A 22191-nucleotide genomic window follows, 5' to 3' on the forward strand; every position below is an offset into this window, starting at 1 on the left:
GCACATCATGGCTCCATTTCCTCTTCTTACATTTCTTTTTGTGTCTTCTGGATACATCCCAGCTCCCTTCTTATTCTTTTACTTCAGTTCCAGTAAACCATTTTGCTTTGGTCCCTTGACAGCATGTGTGGCTCTTCATTGCAGTACAGAACATCAGAAGCTTGGCAGCTTGAAATTCTTTTGAATAATTGTTGTTGTTGTTGCACATAAGAGCATTTCTAGCATAATGATGGCATTTGAAAAGGGGGCCTGTGGCCAGCTAAGTTCTACTTATTGCAGACCCATTGTTAGTCATTAGGTAAGCCATACCCATTAAGCACTCATCTCACACAGGCTGGCAAAGGATGGATGAGGTGGAGGGAGTGCTCCATCTCTATTCTGAACCCAACATAGAAACCATTTGGGCTGCCAAAGGAAGGAAGTCCCTTCCTGCTTCCCAGGAAACAGATGTGGTGAACTTATGTTGGACGGATAGAGCTCTTCATCCTTCTTCCACAGGCTAGTAACTTTTCTACTTTCATTTATTTGTGCAAATCAGTAGGTTTTGTGGACCTATTTACATGGCTGGTTTAAAGCACAAACTGTAGGCTTTTTCTTCAGAATCTTCAGGGGATCTGAACTTTTATTTATTTTGGAAGAGGGAGAAGCTGAGAGTCTCTCTCTCTTTTTTTTTAAAGCAACTCTTCTTTCCAGGATAAAACTTCTAGTAAACTACAGTGATCAGAGTACTCATACGCATGAAAGCAAGCTTTGTGTTGGGCTATATTTATAATGTGTGGTTGCTATTCATTCCTGATTAAAGGACCTGGACTTGTTCCCTCTTATTTTCAGACCTGGTTTTAGCCTTTGTGTCCATTCCAATTCCCTCAGGCAATAATTTTATTTTGAGATAGAGGCAATACATTCTGGCTGCTCAGATGAGTGACTACAGAGGTTCATCATTGGAATTTGAGGAAATAAGACCAGCAGAAAGATGGATGACAGCAGGGGAAGGGAAAGTTGTTATCCTAGCATTTGTCATGGTCTGGAACATTGAGATAGATGGGCAAGACTCCTTAAGGTGTGTAAGAGGTTCCTGTCTCTGGCAGTCTGTTGTCTTGTAATAAATTTATCTTCTTGGATAAAATGGGGGTTGTGTGCTTTATTTAAGCTAGTTTTATTAGTGTTGTTAGACTTTCACACTTCCAAACATCTTTAGGAAACATCTAGGCAGAGGCAGTTTTAGGGTGGTGTGAACAGTGCAGTCGTACTGGTTGACGCCTATCAGGGAGCACCAAAACACCACTGTAGAACAGGGGCCAGCAAACATTTTCAGTAGAGGGCCGGTCCATTGTCCCTCAGACCTTGGGGGGGGGCAGACTATATTTTTTGAGGGGAAATGAACGAATTCCTATGCCCCACAAATAACCAGAGATACATTTTAAATAAAAGGACACATTCTACTCATGTAAAAATACACTGATGCCTGGACCGTCCGCAGGCCAGATTTAGAAGGCGATTGGGCCGGATCCGGCCCCCAGGCCTTAGTTTGCCTACCCATGCTGTAGAACATAGCACCGAATTTTAGCACCACACAGCTTTGCCACTGAAATTTAAGAGCCCAAAGTCTCTCTGATCTAGTCACTGATCTAGGCTCATAATCAGGCAGCATTCACACAGAAATGCTGTTTGCGAGAACCAGTTGCTTCCTTATGCGTTGAGCCTGAGTCACACAATCAAAGCTGCCCCTTTTTAGACCACCACAGTTGTGCAAAGCACAACAGCTGTATGTGTAACCCATGACTCCCACGATGGTGCTGACATTTCAAAAAGTGCTTACGGTAGCCGCCACTACTCACTGCCACGGTGTTGCTATATATTATATATATATATATATATATATATATATATATATATATATATATATATATATAATAAGTATCCAGCGTTCAAAACTCCCATTGTTCTAGGCAACAGGGAATTTCATTAGCAACAGGGAATTTCATTAGCACGAGCAGTTTCTGAGCACTGAGTGTAGATTAAAACTGCAGAGTGGAAGGAAAAGAGGACCTTTTTCTGCCTCCGCACTTCCAGCTACTCTCCGTAGACTGGAGAAGAGACCCTCTTAAGAATATGAGGGGGGGGTGGGCAGGGGAAGGACTAGACCAATTGAGAAATGAACATAATATTTTAATTGCAGTTCATTCATTTTCAGCTTTGTATTATTGTTATAAAAATGTGTGCCTAGACATTTTGTTGTTGTGCCCACAACCTAGGTTGAAGGTGCTATTTAGCTCATAGCTTTCATATCTCAGATTCTAAATCTGAAAATGTCACAAAGTGTCAGTGGAAGAGAAAATAGATCACATTTCTACAACCCCTAGAGCTGCTCTGCTTGCAAAGCCTGTGCTGTAGCACCAAGCTAAGTCCGTGGAAAGTAAAAGGCAAATAATATCAAAGTGGAAAATTGATTGGAGGTTTTCTCTTACGTTCAAGCAGTATTTAAGTTTCTTGAAATAAATAAAGTGATAGAGTCAGTACACAAAGGAATATGCAGTAGAATATTTTGCTTATTTTATTAAGTATCTTCCTCCCAAGAAAGTACTGTACTGGATAATGGCTGGACTAGCTACTATCTCTTTAATTTCCTTGCTTAGTAAACAGCTAAATCTACAATTATGAGACAGACAGTTTTTAATATCCCTAATTAGTATTAAAGGTAAAGGTAAAGGGACCCTGACCATTAGGTCCAGTCGTGACCGACTCTGGGGTTGCACGCTCATCTCGCATTATTGGCCGAGGGAGCCGGCGTACAGCTTCCAGGTCATGTGGCCAGCATGACAAAGCCGCTTCTGGCAAACCAGAGCAGCACATGGAAACACCTATTAGGTATGATTATTGATCCATTTCATTGACTCAGGTCAGGTAACAGTAATTTTAGCAAGGTATATATACAGATGAAGTAAAACTTTCTCACTCTTGTATTATGGTATGTGATTAAGTCTGTATGGTAACTTAGTAGGCAGTGATGGAGAGCCTTCACATTGGAGGCTGTAGGTTTCATGTCCCAGTACTGCATGTGAGTCTGGAGTTTAGACTTGTGCAGGATTGAGATACTAGACTTGCACTGCTTTGGCATCTGACAGCCTACTTTTTTTTTAAAAAAAATGCTGAGTTTAATGTGAAGCTTGTGTTCATATTAGGTATGGGTTATGCCATGTCATCAAAGGCAACCACCCTGCATAGTTAGGCTACCATTGAAGCCAGTGAAATTTAAATGGTCTAAGTCAGGCATCCCCAAACTTCGGCCCTCCAGATGTTTTGGACTACAATTCCTATCATCCCTGACCACTGGTCCTATTAGCTAGGGATCATGGGAGTTGTAGGCCAAAACACCTGGAGGGCCGCAGTTTGGGGATGCCTGGTCTAAGTGGTTGCTGAAGGGCAGCCCTTCCCCTGTTTTGCACAGGCTTTGTTGCTGTGTCTTTCCTCAACCTAGTGGTGTTCAAGGTAGCAGGCAGGTGGGGATTGTGCTTGTGTGCTGCTCTGAGACATCCTCCTTTGAAATATGTATCCGTAATGGTATAAAGGAATGTAAAATTGCATAGGACTCACCCTACAGATTTACACAGCTGTGCAAGGATTAATCAATTGCCTCTGGATAGAGTTGCAATTTGTGTTGTGTCAAGTGAACAAAAGCAATACTGCAAGAATAAAATACAAGGAGACCAGTCATGGTGGCTACAATGATATAAGTTTAATTCAGGATTGCAGTACTCACTTTTTTTTAAAAAAAAATCATGTTGAGTTTCAGTGCGGGGACTAGTTTCCAATGATGCATCTTCTAGTTAGGAACATTGGGATTGTCATAGGCTGAATCAGATCATTGATCCATTTACGGTAGCTTATCATTGTGTAGACCAATGGTGGTCAACATGGTGGCCTCTAGATTATATTGGACCATATGTACTGACCATTGGCCATGCTGGCTTAGGCTGATGGGAGTATAGGCTACTGATATTGGAGGGGCACAACTTTGTTGTGGGCTATACTGGGCTACACTGGCTGGCAGAAGATTTCTGAGGTTTCAGACAGGAGTCTTTGGAGTTGTTCTTTGGATAAATCAGTTGGTTAGTGCATGGTGCTGATAATGCCAAGCTTGCAGGTTTGATCCCTGTATGGGACTGCTACATATTTCTGCTATTGCTAGAGGTTGGGCTAGATGATTTTTGGGGTCCCATCCAACTCTACAACTCTATGATTCTGTGTCATGAGCTGAATCTGGGACTATTTGTACGCATACCCATGTTCTCTGCCTCTGAGCTGTGGTCCTCCCTAAGATCTAGTTCCTAGACAATTTGACAATACATTTCAGCTGCTTAACACACCCAACTGAACACAGTGCCTATCCATTAATGAAGTTATGTGTAATGAAGAGTGCACTGCTCCCTGGATTGATGACATCTAAAGTTCCCAGTACTGTACAGCTGATTAGCATTTCTCTGATCAGTATGAGGCATACAAAGAAGGAGATAAAAGAGGATTATTATTTTATTACATTTTTATCTCACCCATTCTCATGGGAACTCAAATTCCCCCCAGCTTCATAATAACCCTATCAAGTGCTGAACAGATTCTGCTATCATAGCATAATCCTCTCCTCAATATCTATTTGCCAAAGCAAATTCACTGGATTGAGTCAATATGTTGAAACTTTCAGTAACCTGCTCTGTTTTTCCTTCTGCTTCCACATTTATGTCTCCATACTTCTTCTTTTTTTGCAAGATACATGAGTGCATTGTAAAGCTGGTTGAAAGCAAAATGAAAAGTTATGTTGGTGAAATGCTCCGTATAATCATCTGATTAATTTAATCCCCTCTATAAGCTTCAAATGAAGGTGAGCTGCAGATAAAAGGCTGCCCACGAGAGCTAGTGTTCTTCAGTATGTCTTAAATTACATATTTCGGCATCATTGAAAATCTTTTCTAAGAGAGGATTTATTCTGGATTCACAAAGGCGGAGTCCTCATTACAATAGGAGCCCAGCAAGGAAGTTTTCCTCTCAGCATTAAAGTCCTTCTCATTTATGCAGCCTGAACTAGAACCAGTGTCAGTTCTACAGATATGTTTTGTTCAACAGAGAACTCTCTTTCAACTTCCACATTGATCAGCTCTGTTCGGCTAGGTGCAATACAGGCACTGGTGCCCAATTCTAAGTGCAGATATCTTTAAATTGAATGGGAAAGGGTCCTGAGCAGATAGTTTTGATTCTGCTGCTGGGACTTTACTTGTGGAACCTAATCAGGAAATTGGCTGTTGGCAGGTTTTTCTGTGACTAATATGTAGTTCAGCTTCTTCAGGGCTATTGTGTCTGGCCATGAGACAGCCACTCCCAGCCTCCACAATGAGCTCATCTATAAAAACATGTACATTTTCCCCTCCAGCAGCCTCTTGCTGTGGAACTTCAGTTCAAACTGTGGTGGGATGGAAGGTGGTGTTATAATGCCAGGGCGGAAAAATGGTGTGTGGCGTTTTCAACCAATCAGCCATGCATTTCTTGACAGGAGGTATGGGGAAAATCGCAAGCGAATGTGCCACAATGGAAAACAACGACAACAATTAGCATAGGCAAAAGAGAAAGCAGGAGGAACAATTCAAATAAGTAAATGAAATTGGGAAGGAATACAGGTGTTTTGCACTTGCTAACCAATATACTGTACAACACTTGGAAAGGAAGAGGCAGCAGTGTCAATCAGGCCTCTTACATCTAACAGTCTTCGTTGAAGGATGGTTATGGTTACAGTTCTAGATGAATTCAGTGTGTGCTCAGAGAATCCATGATAGTAACTACTGTATATTCCTGTGTTTAAGACTACTTTTTGACCCAGGAAAATCTTCTCAAAAGTCGGGGGTCGTCTTATACATCAGGTCATATTTCTTATACGGCGAGTATATCCCAAATTCTATATTTTAACTGAAAAAGTTGGAGGTCGTCTTATACGCCCAGTCGCCTTATACGCCGGAATATATGGTATGATTTTTTAAAAAAAAATGTACCCAGAGCTAGTGCCATTTGATCCTCAATGCAGATTAATCCTGATCCATGGAAGAGGCAATTTGTCCTAAGTATAGGCTAATAAGAAATCAAACATTTTTGCAAAATTAAATAGTTGTTCCTTTTTCTTTTAACTTAAGTGATGTGTTCAGAATGCAAAAAACAACAAGAAAAAACAAAAAATCACATCTCTGTAAATGATTTTGAGGTTCCTCAGAGTAGGAGTTATTTTGCATTCCAAATCAGTAAGACTAAATCTCATGTGCTATATGACCTTTCGAATGAAAAAGGAGATTGCGCCAGTAATCTTATCTGCAGTTTAATACTGCGTTTCCTGTTACTTTGCATTTATGGTTGCTTTGACGGTATTCACTACTACATGATGTGGTCCAGTCATTTTATATTCTTCTATACATATGCATCAGCTCCCTAGTTTATTAGTTTTTACACCCAATTACTGCATAGCTCCTATTACGCAACAATCTAGCTTGATGCAACAAAAGAAGAGGAAACTTAGCAATGAGAAAGGTATATTTCAGAAACAACCCTATACTATGAGAGGACAAATCCAGACCTGTCGTGACTGTAGTGTTTCTTACTTATAATGTAGTAATGATACAGTATGATAAAACAGTCCAGTGGCTGGGAGAAATACCCAAATCTGCATGATTCCAGAGCTCATAATATGCTAAATTTATTCCAAAGTGCTCAGGTTTCATACATGAGGTTACCCTGTTTTACAGAGTAAAGGCCAAGCAAAATTTTGTGGAGCTCTGTACCCTGTGCCTTGTGCCTTGTCCCCTCCAGCTTCAGAGTTAGGAGGGAATCTGGGACTCCAATGCTACACTTCTGAGCAACCTGTTAAAAAACACACCCAGAGAAGCACAAACAACACTATATAAATATATATTGCCAAGTCAGAGTTTAAGAATGCATGAAGACAGAAAGATTCTATTTGCTGTGTGAGGGCTTCAATAATGTATAGAATTAGTAAAAGCTTTATTATATTTTTTGTGCCTGCATGGACTCAATTCACTCAGCTATGCTACATAAAAGTTCAAAGGTAGTATTTTATTGTCATGCATGAGAGGAGAGAAATAAATTGGAGACAGTAATGTAATCATGCTCACCGATGTGCACTGAATTTTGAACACAATCTATTAGGAGGTTTGTCACAAAATACTTAGCTTGGGAAATATTTATTAATACTGAAGGTTTTAATATTTTTCCCTGCCTACGTTCTCATTTCTTGAACATGCAAGTGGGAAATATATCCTGTAGAAAGCAGTTGCCATCAAATAACACTTCTCCATTTTAATAACTGAATGAGTGGAAGTGGCTTTTCCCTCCCCTTAAGTTATAGAACGATTATTACTTTTTTCATTAGTGTGTTGTGCAGGGAGGGGGGCTAGGGTACATTATAAGACACCCTTTAATGACCCCTTTCCATTGTGGAAAAGCAACACAAGTTCTACCACCAGCACTATGGTGATCTTAAAATGGTAGAACTCATTTGATTTTTATTTGATTTTATGTGTTTTAACTCAGAATAACAGGTGGAACTGCAACATTTGAATAGTGTGCATTGTTCAGGATGCTGGGCCAAAAGAGCAAACAAATTGGTAAATGCAATCAATACAATTAAAGAAAAAACGCTCAAATATTATATAACTAAATATATCACATTTTATAAGTACAGTAATTAAAAACAAATGCCTTGATACATGAAAAATAGACAAACAAATGCTGGTATATGATAAGCGCCAATGTATATTTAAAAAACAACAACAATCATGCCTTGACCAAACATTGGTTTTTCTTCAGTGCTATGATAAAGTCAGCCACAAGTTCTCACATATACCGTATTGGCCTGAATATAAGCCTCACATTTTCCTCCAAATTCTGACCGTGAAAATTTAAGTGCGGCTTAAATTTGCGACCTTACAAAAATTGGCTTTTATGATATCGCTGCTGAAACAGATATACGTTAATTTGACGCTTCTGCGCATGTGGAATTCGACGCTTCTGTGCATGCGCAAACTGCCGAACCCGGAAGTAACTCATTCCGTTACTTCTGGGTTTGGCGCGTACGTTACCCGTGTTGTACGCAACCTGCAGCATTCGTATCCAGAGGTATGACTGTACTGGAAACTGGAAAGGAAGGATAGAAAAATAAATACCAAAATAATATGCAATGTATTTACCGTGTGCTTTCCCTAATGAACCAATAAAACGTCCCTGAAATGGAGCTAGTCCCAGGAAAGCTGCCCAATAGACAGTGGTGGTGAAGTGGTGGCTCTCATACAGCAGGAGAACTGGCAGGGCCCCTTCAAAGAGGAAAGAGATGACCCTATATAGCCAGTACTGTCTCTTCATGCTGGGGGTGATCTGCTTTCTAGCTGCCACATCTGCCACTGGTTCCCTCTGCTGGCCATGGGGAGGAGTTAGGGCATATATTTTTCTTCATTGCAGGGGTCTGGAATGTATTGTTTTACTGGACACTTCAACTGTCTAATGATTCTATCTTTTGAAAGAGGAGCAAGTGTTCGTGCCAGTGGCAGACTTGAATGAATTTGAGAATCCTTATCATCATTAAGTTTGGAAAAGAAAAACAACATTTTCCCCCCAGGTGGACTGTTTCCTTTTTATAGTATCATAAATGGTCTGTCCCTATGAATGGTTTTATAGATGCCATCATAGCTGAATTGTGTGTAGGATTAGACAGTTGTTATAATATAACCAGTAGACCGGTTATAGAAGATGGAGCTGCTTTGATATTTAATACTCTTTAAATGCCTCCTTAGGAATCATGTGCTATGGGCTATAAATGATGACATAATTATTAATGATGTAATTAAAATTCGAGGCTCAGAGGCAAAACAGAAGCACACTAGAAAGATAACATTTATGTTGTGGTATAGTGCCTCAATTTTGTGTGTGTCTGTGTTGTCTGCATGTCTTCAGCTAAAAGTAAAACATTTTATATATCTTAGGAAGGATCTCAGTGAGAAAAAGAGGACAGAATTAAATTTACATACTTTTAGACCTATCACCTATCCTACAAATAAGCTTGAAGCACAAAAATAAGCATAACTGAAACACACTTGTGCCATTGCTCTCAACTGGTTGATTGCCCCAGCAGCACTGGTGGGCAGGAAAGGAATGGGTGGGGCTAGTGCTAGCGATAGCAATTGTTGCAGTGCATTTTGACACACACACAGAGTTGCTGCATAAATTGGCTCCTTCCATTTCATTGGAATGAGCAAAGCATTGAATGCAAGCTGAGGAGTTGCTAAATAACAGAGATAATCTGGGCTAGACAATTTAATCATCTCAGAGGAATTATGAACACCGGTGAGCGAGCTATATGTATTTACTAAAACCTGTAATGTACTTGTCAGGGAGATGGTGGTATGGGATTGCAGCTGCCTCTCATCACACTGGGAGCAAGTTGCTGTGTTTGTATTGCACATGATTAAACTTACCTGCATAGATGCAAGCTACTTTACATAATGCCACTGTCATTCAAATCTTTGTGCGTGGGGTGCCAGCCATTCCCAATTTGTTAAAAGTGACATAAATTGATCTTATATGTACACTCCAGTCTCATGTTTCTGCTTGTTAATTCCTTTAGCTGAAATTACTTTCTTGGTTTTCACTCATAATAGATGGCGTCTAAGCACCTATAATTATTTTTTTCCATTTTAAAATACATTTTTAGAATTTGTATTAAATTTCTGAATGTCAAAGCCTTCATACAACTTTGTTTCTGACCTCACTGTAGACTTCGGTTTCATGTATTTTAGGGATTTCATACTAGGTGGCGCTGTGGTTAAACCACTGAGCCTAGGGCTTGCTGACCAGAAGGTCAGCGGTTCGAATCCCTGTGACAGGGTGAGCTCCCGTTGCTTGGTCCCAGCTCCTGCCAACCTAGCAGTTCGAAAGCACGTCAAAATGCAAGTAGATAAATAGGAACCGCTACAGCGGGAAGGTAAACGGTGTTTCCATGTGCTGCTCTGGTTTGCCAGAAGTGGCTTTGTCATGCTGGCCACATGACCTGGAAGCTATACACCGGCTCCCTCGGCCAATAATGCGAGATGAGCGCGCAACCCCAGAGTCGGTCACGACTGGACCTAATGGTCAGGGGTCCCTTTACCTTTACCTTACTAGGTACTAGAGAGAAATAAAGATGAAGCTTCTGGTTAAATTATGAATATTGTTGGGAACGTTCTTCTGTCTATAGCTGGCAAAATTGGGGATACTTAAGGTGATTTCTGGTTTCTGCCCAGAATGCTTCTTGATGCTACTGTCTTAATGATGGGTGTTGCTTCTTGCTTCACCCCAAATAGCCTTCAAATTGCATGACTGTAGCTATAGTCCCTATGCATTCTTACCCAAAACAAAACCGCACTGAACACAATGAGATTTCAGAGTAAAACATCCATAGGAAAGCAATGTGAAGTGGATTTTGATGTAATTTCATATGTATTGTAGCATCATGGTGGTTGTTGCTGTTTTTTTCTCTCCCTGCCCCCACCAATCTGGATTAGAATTTTGTAATCCATTTTTAATCACTATAGTTATACGTAAACCATGTATGGTTAAAAGGTGCCAAGGAGTAACTATTCCAATTTAAGTAGTTGTTGTTGTTTAGTTGTTTAGCTGGCATATTGGGTGTAGCACCTTAACAGCATCATCTTTTAAAATTTTAAATAGTTCAGCTGGAATATCATCACTTCCACTGGCCTTGTTATTAGCAGTGCTTTCTAAGGCCCATTTGACTTCACTCTCCAGGATGTCTGGCTCAAGGTCAACAACCACACTACCTGGGTGTACGAGACCTCCATATCTTTCTAGTATAATTCCTCTGTGTGTTCTTGCCACCTCTTCTTGATGTCTTCTGCTTCTGTTAGGTCCTTACCACTTTTGTCCTTTATTATGGTAATCTTTGTACGAAATGTTCCTTTCATATCTCCAATTTTCTTGAACAGATCTCTGGTTTTCCCCATTCTGTTGTTTTCCTCTATTTCTTTGCATTGCTCATTTAAGAAGGCCCTCTTGTCTCTCCTTGCTATTTTTTGGAAGTCTGCATTCAATTTCCTGTATCTTTCACTATCTCCCTCACATTTTGCTTGCCTTCTCTCTCCCGCTATTTGTAAGGCCTCATTGGACAGCCACTTTGCTTTCTTGCATTTCCTTTTCATTGGGGTGGTTTTTGTTGCTGCCTCCTGTATAATGGCACGAGCCTCCATCCATAGTTCTTCAGGCACTCTGTCCACCAAATCTAAATCCTTAAACCTGTTCCTCACTTCCACTGTGTATTCATAAGGGATTTGATTTAGATTGTGTCTTACTGGCCCAGTGGTTTTTCCTACTTTCTTCAGTTTAAGCTGGAATTTTGCTATAAGAAGCTGGTGATCTGAGCCACAGTCAGCTCCAGGTCTTGTTTTTGCTGACTGTATAGAGCTTCTCCACCTTTGGCTGCAGAGAATATAATCAATCTGATTTCGATGCTGCCCATGTGATGTCCATGTGTAGAGTCGTCTCTTGTGTTGTTGGAAAAGAGTGTTTGTGATGACCAGCTTTTTCTCTTGACAGAACTCTATTAGCCTTTGCCCTGCTTCATTTTGAACTCCAAGGCCAAACTTGCCAGTTGTTTCTTTTAATTCTTGATTCCCTACTTTAACATTCCAATCCCCTAAAATGAGAAGAACATCCTTCTTTGGTGTCATTTCTAGAAGGTGTTGTAAGTCTTCATAGAACTGGTCAATTTCACTTTCTTCAGCACTGGTAGTTGGTGCATAAACTTGGATTACTGTGATGTTAAAAGGTCTGCCTTGGATTTGTATCAAGATCATTCTGTCATTTTTGAGATTGCATCCCAGTACAGCTTTCACCACTCTTTTGTTGACTATGAGGGCCACTCCATTTCTTTTACGGGATTCTTGCCCACAGTAGTAGATATGATAGTAATCCAAACTGAATCCGCCCATTCCTGTCCATTTTAGTTCACTGATGCCCAGGATGTCAATATTTATTCTTGCCATCTCATTGACCACATCAGGCTTACCAAGGTTCATGGTTTAGACATTCTAGGTTCTTATGCAATATTTTTCTTTACAGCATTGGACTTTCCTTTCACTTCCAGGCATATCCATAACTGAGCGACCATTTTTACCCCTATTGGAAGCCCCAGATTAGTTGCAGGATTGGGCCAAATCTGAGTATTAGATATACTGGTTCTTTAATTTTCGAAAAGCTTCTGTCATTCCCACAACCATTTATCCTTTACTTTTGGAGATTTTCAGGTGTTTCGGAAAAAAGGTTGTTGATTCCACTGAAAAATCCATAATGCATTTATAATCATTATCATTATTATACACTGTTTTGGAAAACAGAAACTTTACCAATTCAAATAATATTTGCAAGCCTATTAGATTTGCTCCCTTCCTTGTAAGTAGGTAAATTATTTTATGTACATGGGCAGAGCAATCCTATACTACCATGCCAGGACTAGAGGTGCTCCACCAATCCATGGCCAATGAGGACACACACTTTCCACTCTTGGAATATCAAGTTTCCACAAAAGTGTCGGGGAATAATCAGCCCAGTTATCATCATCATCATCATCCAATAATAACAACAATTGTGCATCAAAGCAATAGGCATTTGGCAACAAAATCCACAATATATATAACAATGCTCTAAGGAAATAATCATATGCATCAGAATGAGGTGGCAGAGTGAGCTGTGCCACTTCAGGCATGTAGAGAATTGCATTTTTATGCTCTGCTGTGCAACACACAAACACAATCAAATAATATCAAACTGTCTGTAGGTAGAAAACTTTCTCTTCGGGGAGCAGGCTGGGCTGAAAACCTTTGTCCATGACGTGCTTCTTGGTGGTGGGTTTTCTTTGCCTGGTATGTGTTTGTGTGTACATGTGTTTGTGTGTACTTAACCTGGGACCCATACTTAATATGGTCTGAAACTCAACATAAAAAAACCAACAAAGATCATGGCCACTGGTCCCGTCACTGGTCACCTCCTGGCAAATAGAAGAGGAAGAAATGGAGGCAGTGAGAGATTTTACTTTCTTGGGTTCCTTGATCACTGCAGATGGTGAAAGTAGTCACGAAAGTAAAAGATGCCTGCTTCTTGGGAGAAAAGCAATGACAAACCTAGACAGCATCTTAAAAAGCAGAGACCTTGCCAACAAAGGTCTGTATAGTTAAAGCTATGGTTTTCCCAGTAGTGATGTATGGAAGTGAGAGCTGGACCATAAAGAAGGCTGATCGCCGAAGAATTGATGCTTTTGAATTATGGTGCTGGAGGAGACTCTTGAGAGTCCCATGGACTGCAAGAAGATCAAACCTATATATTCTTAAGGAAATCAGCCCTGAGTGCTCACTGGAAGGACAGGTCGTGAAGCTGAGCCTCCAATATTTTGGCCACCTCATGAGAAGAGAAGACTCCCTGGAAAAGACCCTGATGTTGGGAAAGATTGAGGGCACAAGGAGAAGGGGACGACAGAGGACGAGATGGTTGGACAGTGTTCTTGAAGCTACGAACATGAGTCTGACCAAACTGCAGGAGGCAGTGGAAGACAGGAGTGCCTGGCGTGCTCTGGTCCATGGGGTCATGAAGAGTCGGACACGACTAAATGTCTAAACAACAACAACAATAACATGGGACCCATACAAAAGTGTCACCCTCCAGCTGCAACCTGCACTGGCACTGTCCATTATGCCTCCTCATTCTGCTATGTGTATAGATCAGTATTAGTTGGGTTGTCTGAACATTGAGTACAGTACAATTTGCAAGGTGGAAAGGATCAAGAACAGAAGAGAGAGATGTTATCTGTGACAATAGAAGCAGATGAACATTAATTAAAAGCTTCACGGGGATCATAAAGGGTAGAGAGACCTTAGTAATGATTCCCCCCCCCCAAGGTTTTAGTATGTTATGTGATCCAGCCATGGACTGGAACTGAGGAGTGAAAAATGAAGAGAACAAAATTTTACACCAAGGTTACATGCCTGGAAAGAATGGTGGATTATAAGATAATTAAGGTTCAGAAACTGTGGGATAGGCAGAGATTTATTGCTGATGAATTACAAGAAATTCAGTTTTATCAAGGTTAATTTAAGAAAATGAGCAGACATCCATGAAGTGATAATAGCCAAAAGACAATTAGCCACTGTAGAAAGTGCCAATGCTTAAAGAGCAGGAATTCTGAGTTAAAGTGACAGATCATCAATTAAAAAAAAAGACAAAGGCTGCCATCCTCTCTTTTTCTGGGAGCAAGCCCTATTCAATTCAAAAGGATTTACTTCTGAGTAGATGGACATAGCATTGCACTGTGAAAGACCAGGAGCTGGGGAAAGAAATAGGGCAAAGTACTGACATCCTGAAAATACCAACCATGAGGTATTTTATATAGAGAGAGAACTGTTGAGGAGAATTTGAAAGGGAAAATGAGAGACAGAAGAATTAAACCAAGCCAAAGCTAAATCTCCTCCCAAAAAACAGAAAGAGAGGAGAGGAGAGGATTTATTTATTACTGTGTATTACACTTGGCATACCACCATCCAAATTGCATACTCTTTGCAATTTGCATAAACAATAAAATGCTGATGTAATTCACAATAAACACACACACATACAAACAACAATACAAAACAAAAAAGCCCAGCAAAACATCAACAACTGAAATCAGTGTGAAACATAGGAGCTTAAAAATAGCAGAAAATCGGTGAGTGACAAATTGGTGCAAAAAAATGGAAGCACCTAATTTTTGACAAATGAAGACAGAAGATACACTGAACAGCAAAGGAATAGAGGGAACTTCTGCACAGCTATTTAAACTTAGCTAAGTTAAAAGTGGATTCAGTGAAATACAGAGCCAGTCTTTTTTTTAAAAAAAGGCATGTCTCCAGTTTTCACTCTTTTCCTCCTGTGGCTGATTTTCCAGGGCAGCCCATATTTTTCCCTAAAAAAAAATATTAAAAACCCCAAGATGCAATGTATAGCTAATATCCCCTTTGTGTCTCTTGTCAATTGCCAAACCAGATTCTAAGGGCTTTCAAGTGTTTGAACACATTTGGGGGAAGATTCCCCTTGTGTGGATTTTGTAGCTATAAATCATCTTCATAGGAATCTCTCATAGGCTCTTGCACAGATTGTGCAGCTGAAGATGAAGAATATGCTTTGGGCAGGAGTTCAGTCAGTAATACTGTGGGTTTGATACTATTAAACAAAACTTAGGGAAGCTATTTCCTTCCTTTATATTTTGTTTTGTGTGATTTTAATTGAAATGCTTTATGTTCTAATAGTTCTAACCAGACAAACCCTTTGGATAGACCAAAACTCCCATCTAGCTTTCCACGGGGGCCCTGCTAGATTATTCTGGGAAGATTGCCAGGCAGGCATAAGGACAATTGCTACCACCAACACTACTGATGTCTCTAGAAATAAGCCTCTAAACTTGGGATTCTGTCTAGCCACCTTTGCTAACAGCCACTGATAGATCTATTCTCTGTGAAATTTGTATAACCCTCTTTTAGAACTATGGAAGCTAGTGGCCATAGCTACATATTACAGCTGCAGGTTTTTAAAATTAATTTTGCATTTTGTGGAATCACAAAGCCCTGACCATTTTCAAAAATTGATTTTGGGCCAGACTTAAATGTTGCGCCAAATGAATAGCATGCAAATGCATCTCTCATTTTGCTTTAATTAATTACAGGCTCAGGAAGGATTGTTATCAGGATTGCAGCACGTGGGGAAGTATCTTTATTTCCCCTTTCACATAGGTAAAAGGCTGCAGGAAGTGGTGGCGGTGATGAGCAATGTATTGGCACTAATGGGAACTTTCCCCCAAAGTTTTGTAGGGGCACAGGAAATACACACACACACAACAACAACAACAACAACAACAGGGATAGAACTTCCTTTTGGTGCAGTAATCCCAACAGCAATCTGGAGTCAGAGCAAGAGGGTGTACCTGTATTTAATGAGATACGGGGGGGAGGGCGAGTCACCTGCTCACTATGCATTAAGTCTAGTTTGGTATTTATCTATTTATCACCGTTCTTTATATGCCACCTTTCAGGATACAAATGCTTCCAAGGCAGTTTACAACTAGCATCGCTGCACATTTAACACACACCTCCATTAACATGTCACAGGTCATAAAGATCCCTTCCAACAGGCAGCTGGTGGTATATGGCTCTGTGGAGAGGGAAGGGGAAAGGCTTTGGTTATTCCTTCACATTCTCTACCCACATGGCAGTTGGTGATACATGGCCCTTTTGGGGAGGAAAGAGGAATCTTCCATGTTCCCGTTCCTCCATCCCATGTGCTTATCACCTGTTCCCTTGATTCTTGTGTGTTCTGAAACAGGCATGCAGCTTTGTTTTCCCCCCTTTGTAGCACATAAAGTCTTTACTACTTGTTTTCTGCTTTGTCATTTCCTTTCTTGGCTGTTCTGTTGTTATTATTTTATTCTCCCTTTCTGTTGCTGGAATAGTGATGGGGCCAAAGCAATTAGATTTACTTCTCACCCTGCTGGTTACACTGACAAACTGACAATGCTTCTCACAGAAGTTCTTAACTATGGATTGGCATTAGCAAAAGTCAGCGCCCAGGTAGAGATTTCTGTGAAGTGTGACATAGACCTTCCCGTTGGCCATGCAGTGCAGTCAGAGAGAGAGAAAAAAATCTGTACTCAGACTTATTAGCGTTTGATTTGGTGTCTCAACATGGAAAAAAAGTCAATGGCGAGATTACGAAGAGCTGAGTACATTTATAGATGGCTGTATCAAATCAATCTTATGCTCCTCAGTTCTGGCGTTGTTGTGAAATGTTTAAATGTAACAGTTCCATTAGCTAATTAGATGTCTGGGGAAATACTTTTACCCTGTTAAGCCTATTTATGCTGAAAGATTTGAAATTGCTATTAGTAAGCAGACAAATGGCAACTTTGATTTCCCCATCTCCTCCCCACTCTTAAAATTTACTACTATCTACTGACATCTTTGTTATAGACAAGCAGTTACTCAAGGTTTATTGGCATTGTTTCCAGAGATTTAAATGAGATATAAAATTTTATAGCAGCATAGTATTTTAATGACTGTTTCATTATTTTACATGGAGGACATGAATGGATAGAAGGAGTAATATTGATGGACAGCATGTCATTAGAAGATTAAAAAAAAGTTCTGTGAGACATTTATGTGAAAATTAGGGCCTTTTGTGTTTACGGGCTTAGTTGCAGAATTATATATAGTCCAATATCTCCTAGTGTAACAGGGCAAAAGAGAATCTATGTGCCATATATATCCTGGAGAAGATATATTTTGAGATGCTTAGCATAACTTGACTCATCTGCTGGATCAGGAAGTATATCATACGCTTTTATTAGCAATGATACAAGTGCTGCTACTGCTCTTGTTGTTGTTGTTTAGTCGTTTAGTCGTGTCCGACTCTTCGTGACCCCATGGACCATAGCACGCCAGGCACTCCTGTCTTGCACTGCCTCCCACAGTTTGGTCAAACTCATGTTCGTAGCTTTGAGAACACTGTCCAACCATCTCGTCCTCTGTCGTCCCCTTCTCCTAGTGCCCTCAATCTTTCCCAACATCAGGGTCTTTTCCAAGGATTCTTCTCTTCTCATGAGGTGGCCAAAGTATTGGAGCCTCAGCTTCACGCGATCTGTCCTTCCAGGGAGCACTCAGGGCTGATTTCCTTAAGAATGGATAGGTTTGATCTTCTAGCAGTCCATGGGACTCTCAAGAGTCTCCTCCAGCACCATAATTCAAAAGCATCAATTCTTCGGCGATCAGCCTTCTTTATGGTCCAGCTCTCACTTCCATACATCACTACTGGGAAAACCATAGCTTTAACTATACGAACCTTTGTCGGCAAGGTGATGTCTCTGCTTTTTAAGATGCTGTCTAGGTTTGTCATTGCTTTTCTCCCAAGAAGCAGGCGTCTTTTAATTTCGTGACTGCTACTGCTCTTACTGCCCTTTATACTTGGAGTGCCCTTTCGGAACACCTGGGAAGTGGCAGTTCCCTCCATATCTTCCTTCCTTCCTTCAATACATTCCTCAAAGCCTGCTTTTGCTAAAAAGCTTTTGGTTCAACCTTAAATCTTCATCCCCAGCTAGGAACGGAGGAGGATTTTGTCCTGTCCACATTTTTAAGTGGGCTGACCTATTTTGCACCTCTTGGACTTGTACACAAATCAGGACATAATTATATTATTCGTATTTCACAGTTCTCTGAATTTTGTGGTGCAGTTCTTGGCTCAAAAACATTTAAAAAACTGTTTGGATAAAATATATTTAGAAACTTGTACATTAAATAAAATGCATATTTGAATTGCCAAGGGCTGGAAATTGGCTGATCCATCTAGACCCTGTCCACAACTGTAATGAAGTTTTAAGTACGGTAGTTTATGTGTAGCTGAATTTGTGTGCACATTTGCCCTCTGTTACTCTTGCTTCTTCTACCATCCTTTCAGTCTCTCTGTTTGTCAGAATTTAGACTGTAAGTTCATTCAGACATGAGTACTCTTTGAAGTCTCTGTAAAACACAATTGATGTTGGCATGTAAGTAACAATAGATTATGTAGTGATATAAGGTCTTAGTTGCATTCTGCTCACTCTCAAGCAGAACCTTAGCATAACAAAAAGGGTGGGTGGGGAAGCTGATTGGACAAAAACATGGATGAACCACTGGAAGCCTATGTGACTTCTGGGGAGGGAAATGATGTCCTCCCTGGTTGTGTGGGAAACTGGGGCACACCCCCTGTCCCAGTGCTGCCTCCTCCCACGCCAGGCCGCGACCACTGCTGCCAGATGCAATAAGGCCATGAACCACCAGGAACTAACATGAAGATGAAATAATCACAGGACAATTAGTTTGGGATAAAATAGACCACAATGTTGTTATTCCAGTTTTAAGTTGGTCTTGGCATAGGGACTGGGTGTATACCCTGAATCACACAACCCGACTGCTGGTTGGTTATTGAGTAGGGTTAATCCCAGGTTAAGACTCATCCCATAACGTACATCAAATCAGGGCAGTCCCTCTCAAATCACCATTTTTTATTTGGGGGGAGGGGAGTCCTGGCTTACCAGGGTCCATCTGGGAAGCACACCACTGGACCCTTCTATGGGATGCCAATTTGTTCGAATGGGGGGGGGCGTGGCAGTCCCAATTCCCCCATCTGTCTTTCGGCTTTAGCCATGATCCTCAGAATATAACCCCTGTGTAAGTTGCAGGCTTACTGTATTTCTAGTCTAGTGTGGTATGTTGCACTTCCAGTCTGTGCTCTTTTTAAACAAAAGATTTCTGTAATTCATTGGGAAAATGGCCCAGACTTACAAACCTTTTGAGAAAATTTTGCATTCTGCACTTGTTACACATCTGGAAACTTACTTCCCACCATGCTTGAATAGAATTGCTTGAAATCACTTGAGTCCCAAGATCCACTTAATTACAGGATCCAATCTCATTCAGGTGGTTTTAAATATAGCTTGTGGATGAGAGTCTTTCTTCCCTTTTTCCATACCAAAATATTCAAAATGTATTCAAGAGTGATATATTTCCAATCACATCTCTTTCTCCTATATAAAAACAAAAGCATATATTTTCCCCAAGGCCAACTTAGGTTTCTCTGCCATAAGCTATCCACTGCCTTGTAGGTACCACCCACACAGATCGTGCCAAGTGTTAAATATGGGGAACTCATTCTACTATGAGTGAAAAAGAAGAGATGGAAGTAAGTCTTCTGTCTGCTGTAGACCATAAACCTGACAGGAACTGACTATTTTGTATACTACTTGTAAATAGAGATGGTGAAACAGAACAGATTTTCACAGTTCAGCTACTTTAAAGTATTGCTGTTTCCCCATCCTACCTTTTCCTTGAAGGACTCCTCACAACTTCCACCTTGACCCCAGTTCTCTGAGATGTGGTAACAACTGCCATACAGACAGGATGTCAAAATGCTTGCAAGGACTGTAATGCTAGCATGACTTGTGGAGGCAAGCACATAATTGGTGTGCGGTTTAAGGGTTCCTCTTCTCTCCCCAACCCCAAACCCTTAGCTTGCTCAGCTGTCAGTTCAGTGCTGCTGCTCAACACAAAGTTCTGCTACTCAAATGGGCCATTCAGAGAGAATGATTGAATAGAGGTAGATGCATTGAGAGAATCTTGCCAAACACGTCACAGAAAAGATTGATACTCATTCATGATGAGATGTGTTCCTGTAGGAGAGGGGTTTTCAAACTTAATTCATCTTTCAGCAGGCTAGAATAATAGTACTGTATTGCGATCAGGCAAGTCAAACTTTGTCTGATCAGCAGAGGCATGCTGATCATATATGAGAAAACATATCTTGTAGTGTGATTGCCTGCTCAATTCCCTCTATTACTCCCCATAATGTGCTTGAAAAGTTTTATTCATACCTCAGGGATTAAGAGGCTGTCCTCATTTAGGAATATGAATGTGGAAATTACTGCTGCACAATTGACAGCTTCCAATTCCACTGATTTCCACTTCCACTCATTTGCAAGCTGGTATATGCATGTTGCCCCACAAAAGCAATAGAAACCTTTACCCTCAACTTTATAATTCTTTGCCAGGCAGCTTCATGGTAATCACAACTCTAGTTTCCAGTGAAGAGATGGTTTTCTTCTGCAATTGCAGTTCTAAGTTTTATTGCTCCCCCATTCCAGGTTTAAATGATTGACCTTGTTGGTTTGGTCTTGGGTTCATTAAAGATAACAAAAGCTTTGCAGGTATCCTAAAAGGAGGATCATTGAGAGTGGGAATGTTGTTCATAAGGGGTTATAGATTTGAGCATTTAAATGATTCAAATATGAGAATCATCCAAGATTCTGTAGCCCATGATCAAGTCTCTTTCCTTGCCCTTTTTATATATTTTCACATGTATTAATGTGTACTGTTGTGTCAGAGTGTAGCAAGGGTTATATTTGACAAACCACAAGTATTTCCTTTACCTTTCCAGATTAATATGTGCATTTCTATTCGTTTTGAAGCAGTCTTTTTTATTAAAAAATGAAAGAATTTATTGAATATCTGCTTAAGGCTTGCAGCGCACTAGACATGATTTCCTCAACACTTCATAAATATCAGTTATATACTAAATATCCAGCTTTTATGAAAACGTTGAATACATTCTTCAGCATCTTTTCTAAAGTATACAACACAGAAGGAAGGAAACTGAGGAGGCCATCTGCTGGTGTGCATATAGGAGAGCTGAGGGCAAACACAGATGTTTGAGAATAAGAGGGCATCTGGGGTGGAACTCTAAACATTGGGAGAAATATATGAAGTAATGTTAGACATGTTTGCCCATGAGAAAAATTCTGAAGTACTTGTTAATTAGGACAATGGCCAGTTTGTATTTATTCCCCCTACCAAAGCACCCTGTTTGTTTCACCTCAGGATGGAGGCGGAACTGAGTAACAGCTGTTGCATTTGCAGGGACTGGGCCTCAGCCATTATGAGTTTTCCTGTTTTCCATGAGGCCCAGGCACAGCCTGAAAGGGCCTCCTTTGAATGTCTGATATCTCCTCTCCCTGTTGAGATCCATTTTGTTAGTTTGAGCCCAGTTCTCCAATCTGTTAAGGTCATCTTGAATCCTGATTTCATCTTCTGTGGCATTAGCTACCCCTCCCAGTTTGGTGTCATCTGAAGATTTGAAGACTATCCCCTCCATTCCTTCATCTAAGTTGTTTATAAAGATGCTGAACAACAACAGGTCCATGATAGAACCCTGCAGCACCTCACTTGTCACTTTCCTCCCAGTAAATGGTCATGAGCACTTTTTGAGTCCAGTCTGTCAACCAGCTACAAATCTACCTAACAGTTCCTTTCTCCCTTCCTTCATAACAACTAGTGCAGGTTAAGAATTTTCTTAGCATACTGTGTATTTTCTTGAAATGCCAGTAGCAGCAAGTTAGGTGCAGTGATGGCACAGGATCATGCAGCATAATGATGTTTGGAATGTAGGATTAGTTACATTAAATATCATGAAGAGCGATGGGTCTAAGACATAGGGCTGCCTGTGGCCTGTTTTTCATTTTCCAAATGTCACATGAAAAATAATAAAGTTTTACGT

General features: G+C 40.5%; 1 protein-coding gene across 1 annotated transcript in view; it reads left to right on the top strand.

Annotated features, from left to right (window-relative positions):
- The window catches only part of THSD7B (thrombospondin type 1 domain containing 7B), a 216094-nt gene that overhangs the window by 44735 nt on the left and 149168 nt on the right, over positions 1-22191 (top strand). The gene's annotated exons all lie outside the window — the stretch shown is intronic.

The sequence above is a fragment of the Zootoca vivipara genome, chromosome 1 (genome assembly GCF_963506605.1).
Source record: "Zootoca vivipara chromosome 1, rZooViv1.1, whole genome shotgun sequence".
In the NCBI taxonomy this organism is placed as follows: domain Eukaryota; kingdom Metazoa; phylum Chordata; class Lepidosauria; order Squamata; family Lacertidae; genus Zootoca; species Zootoca vivipara.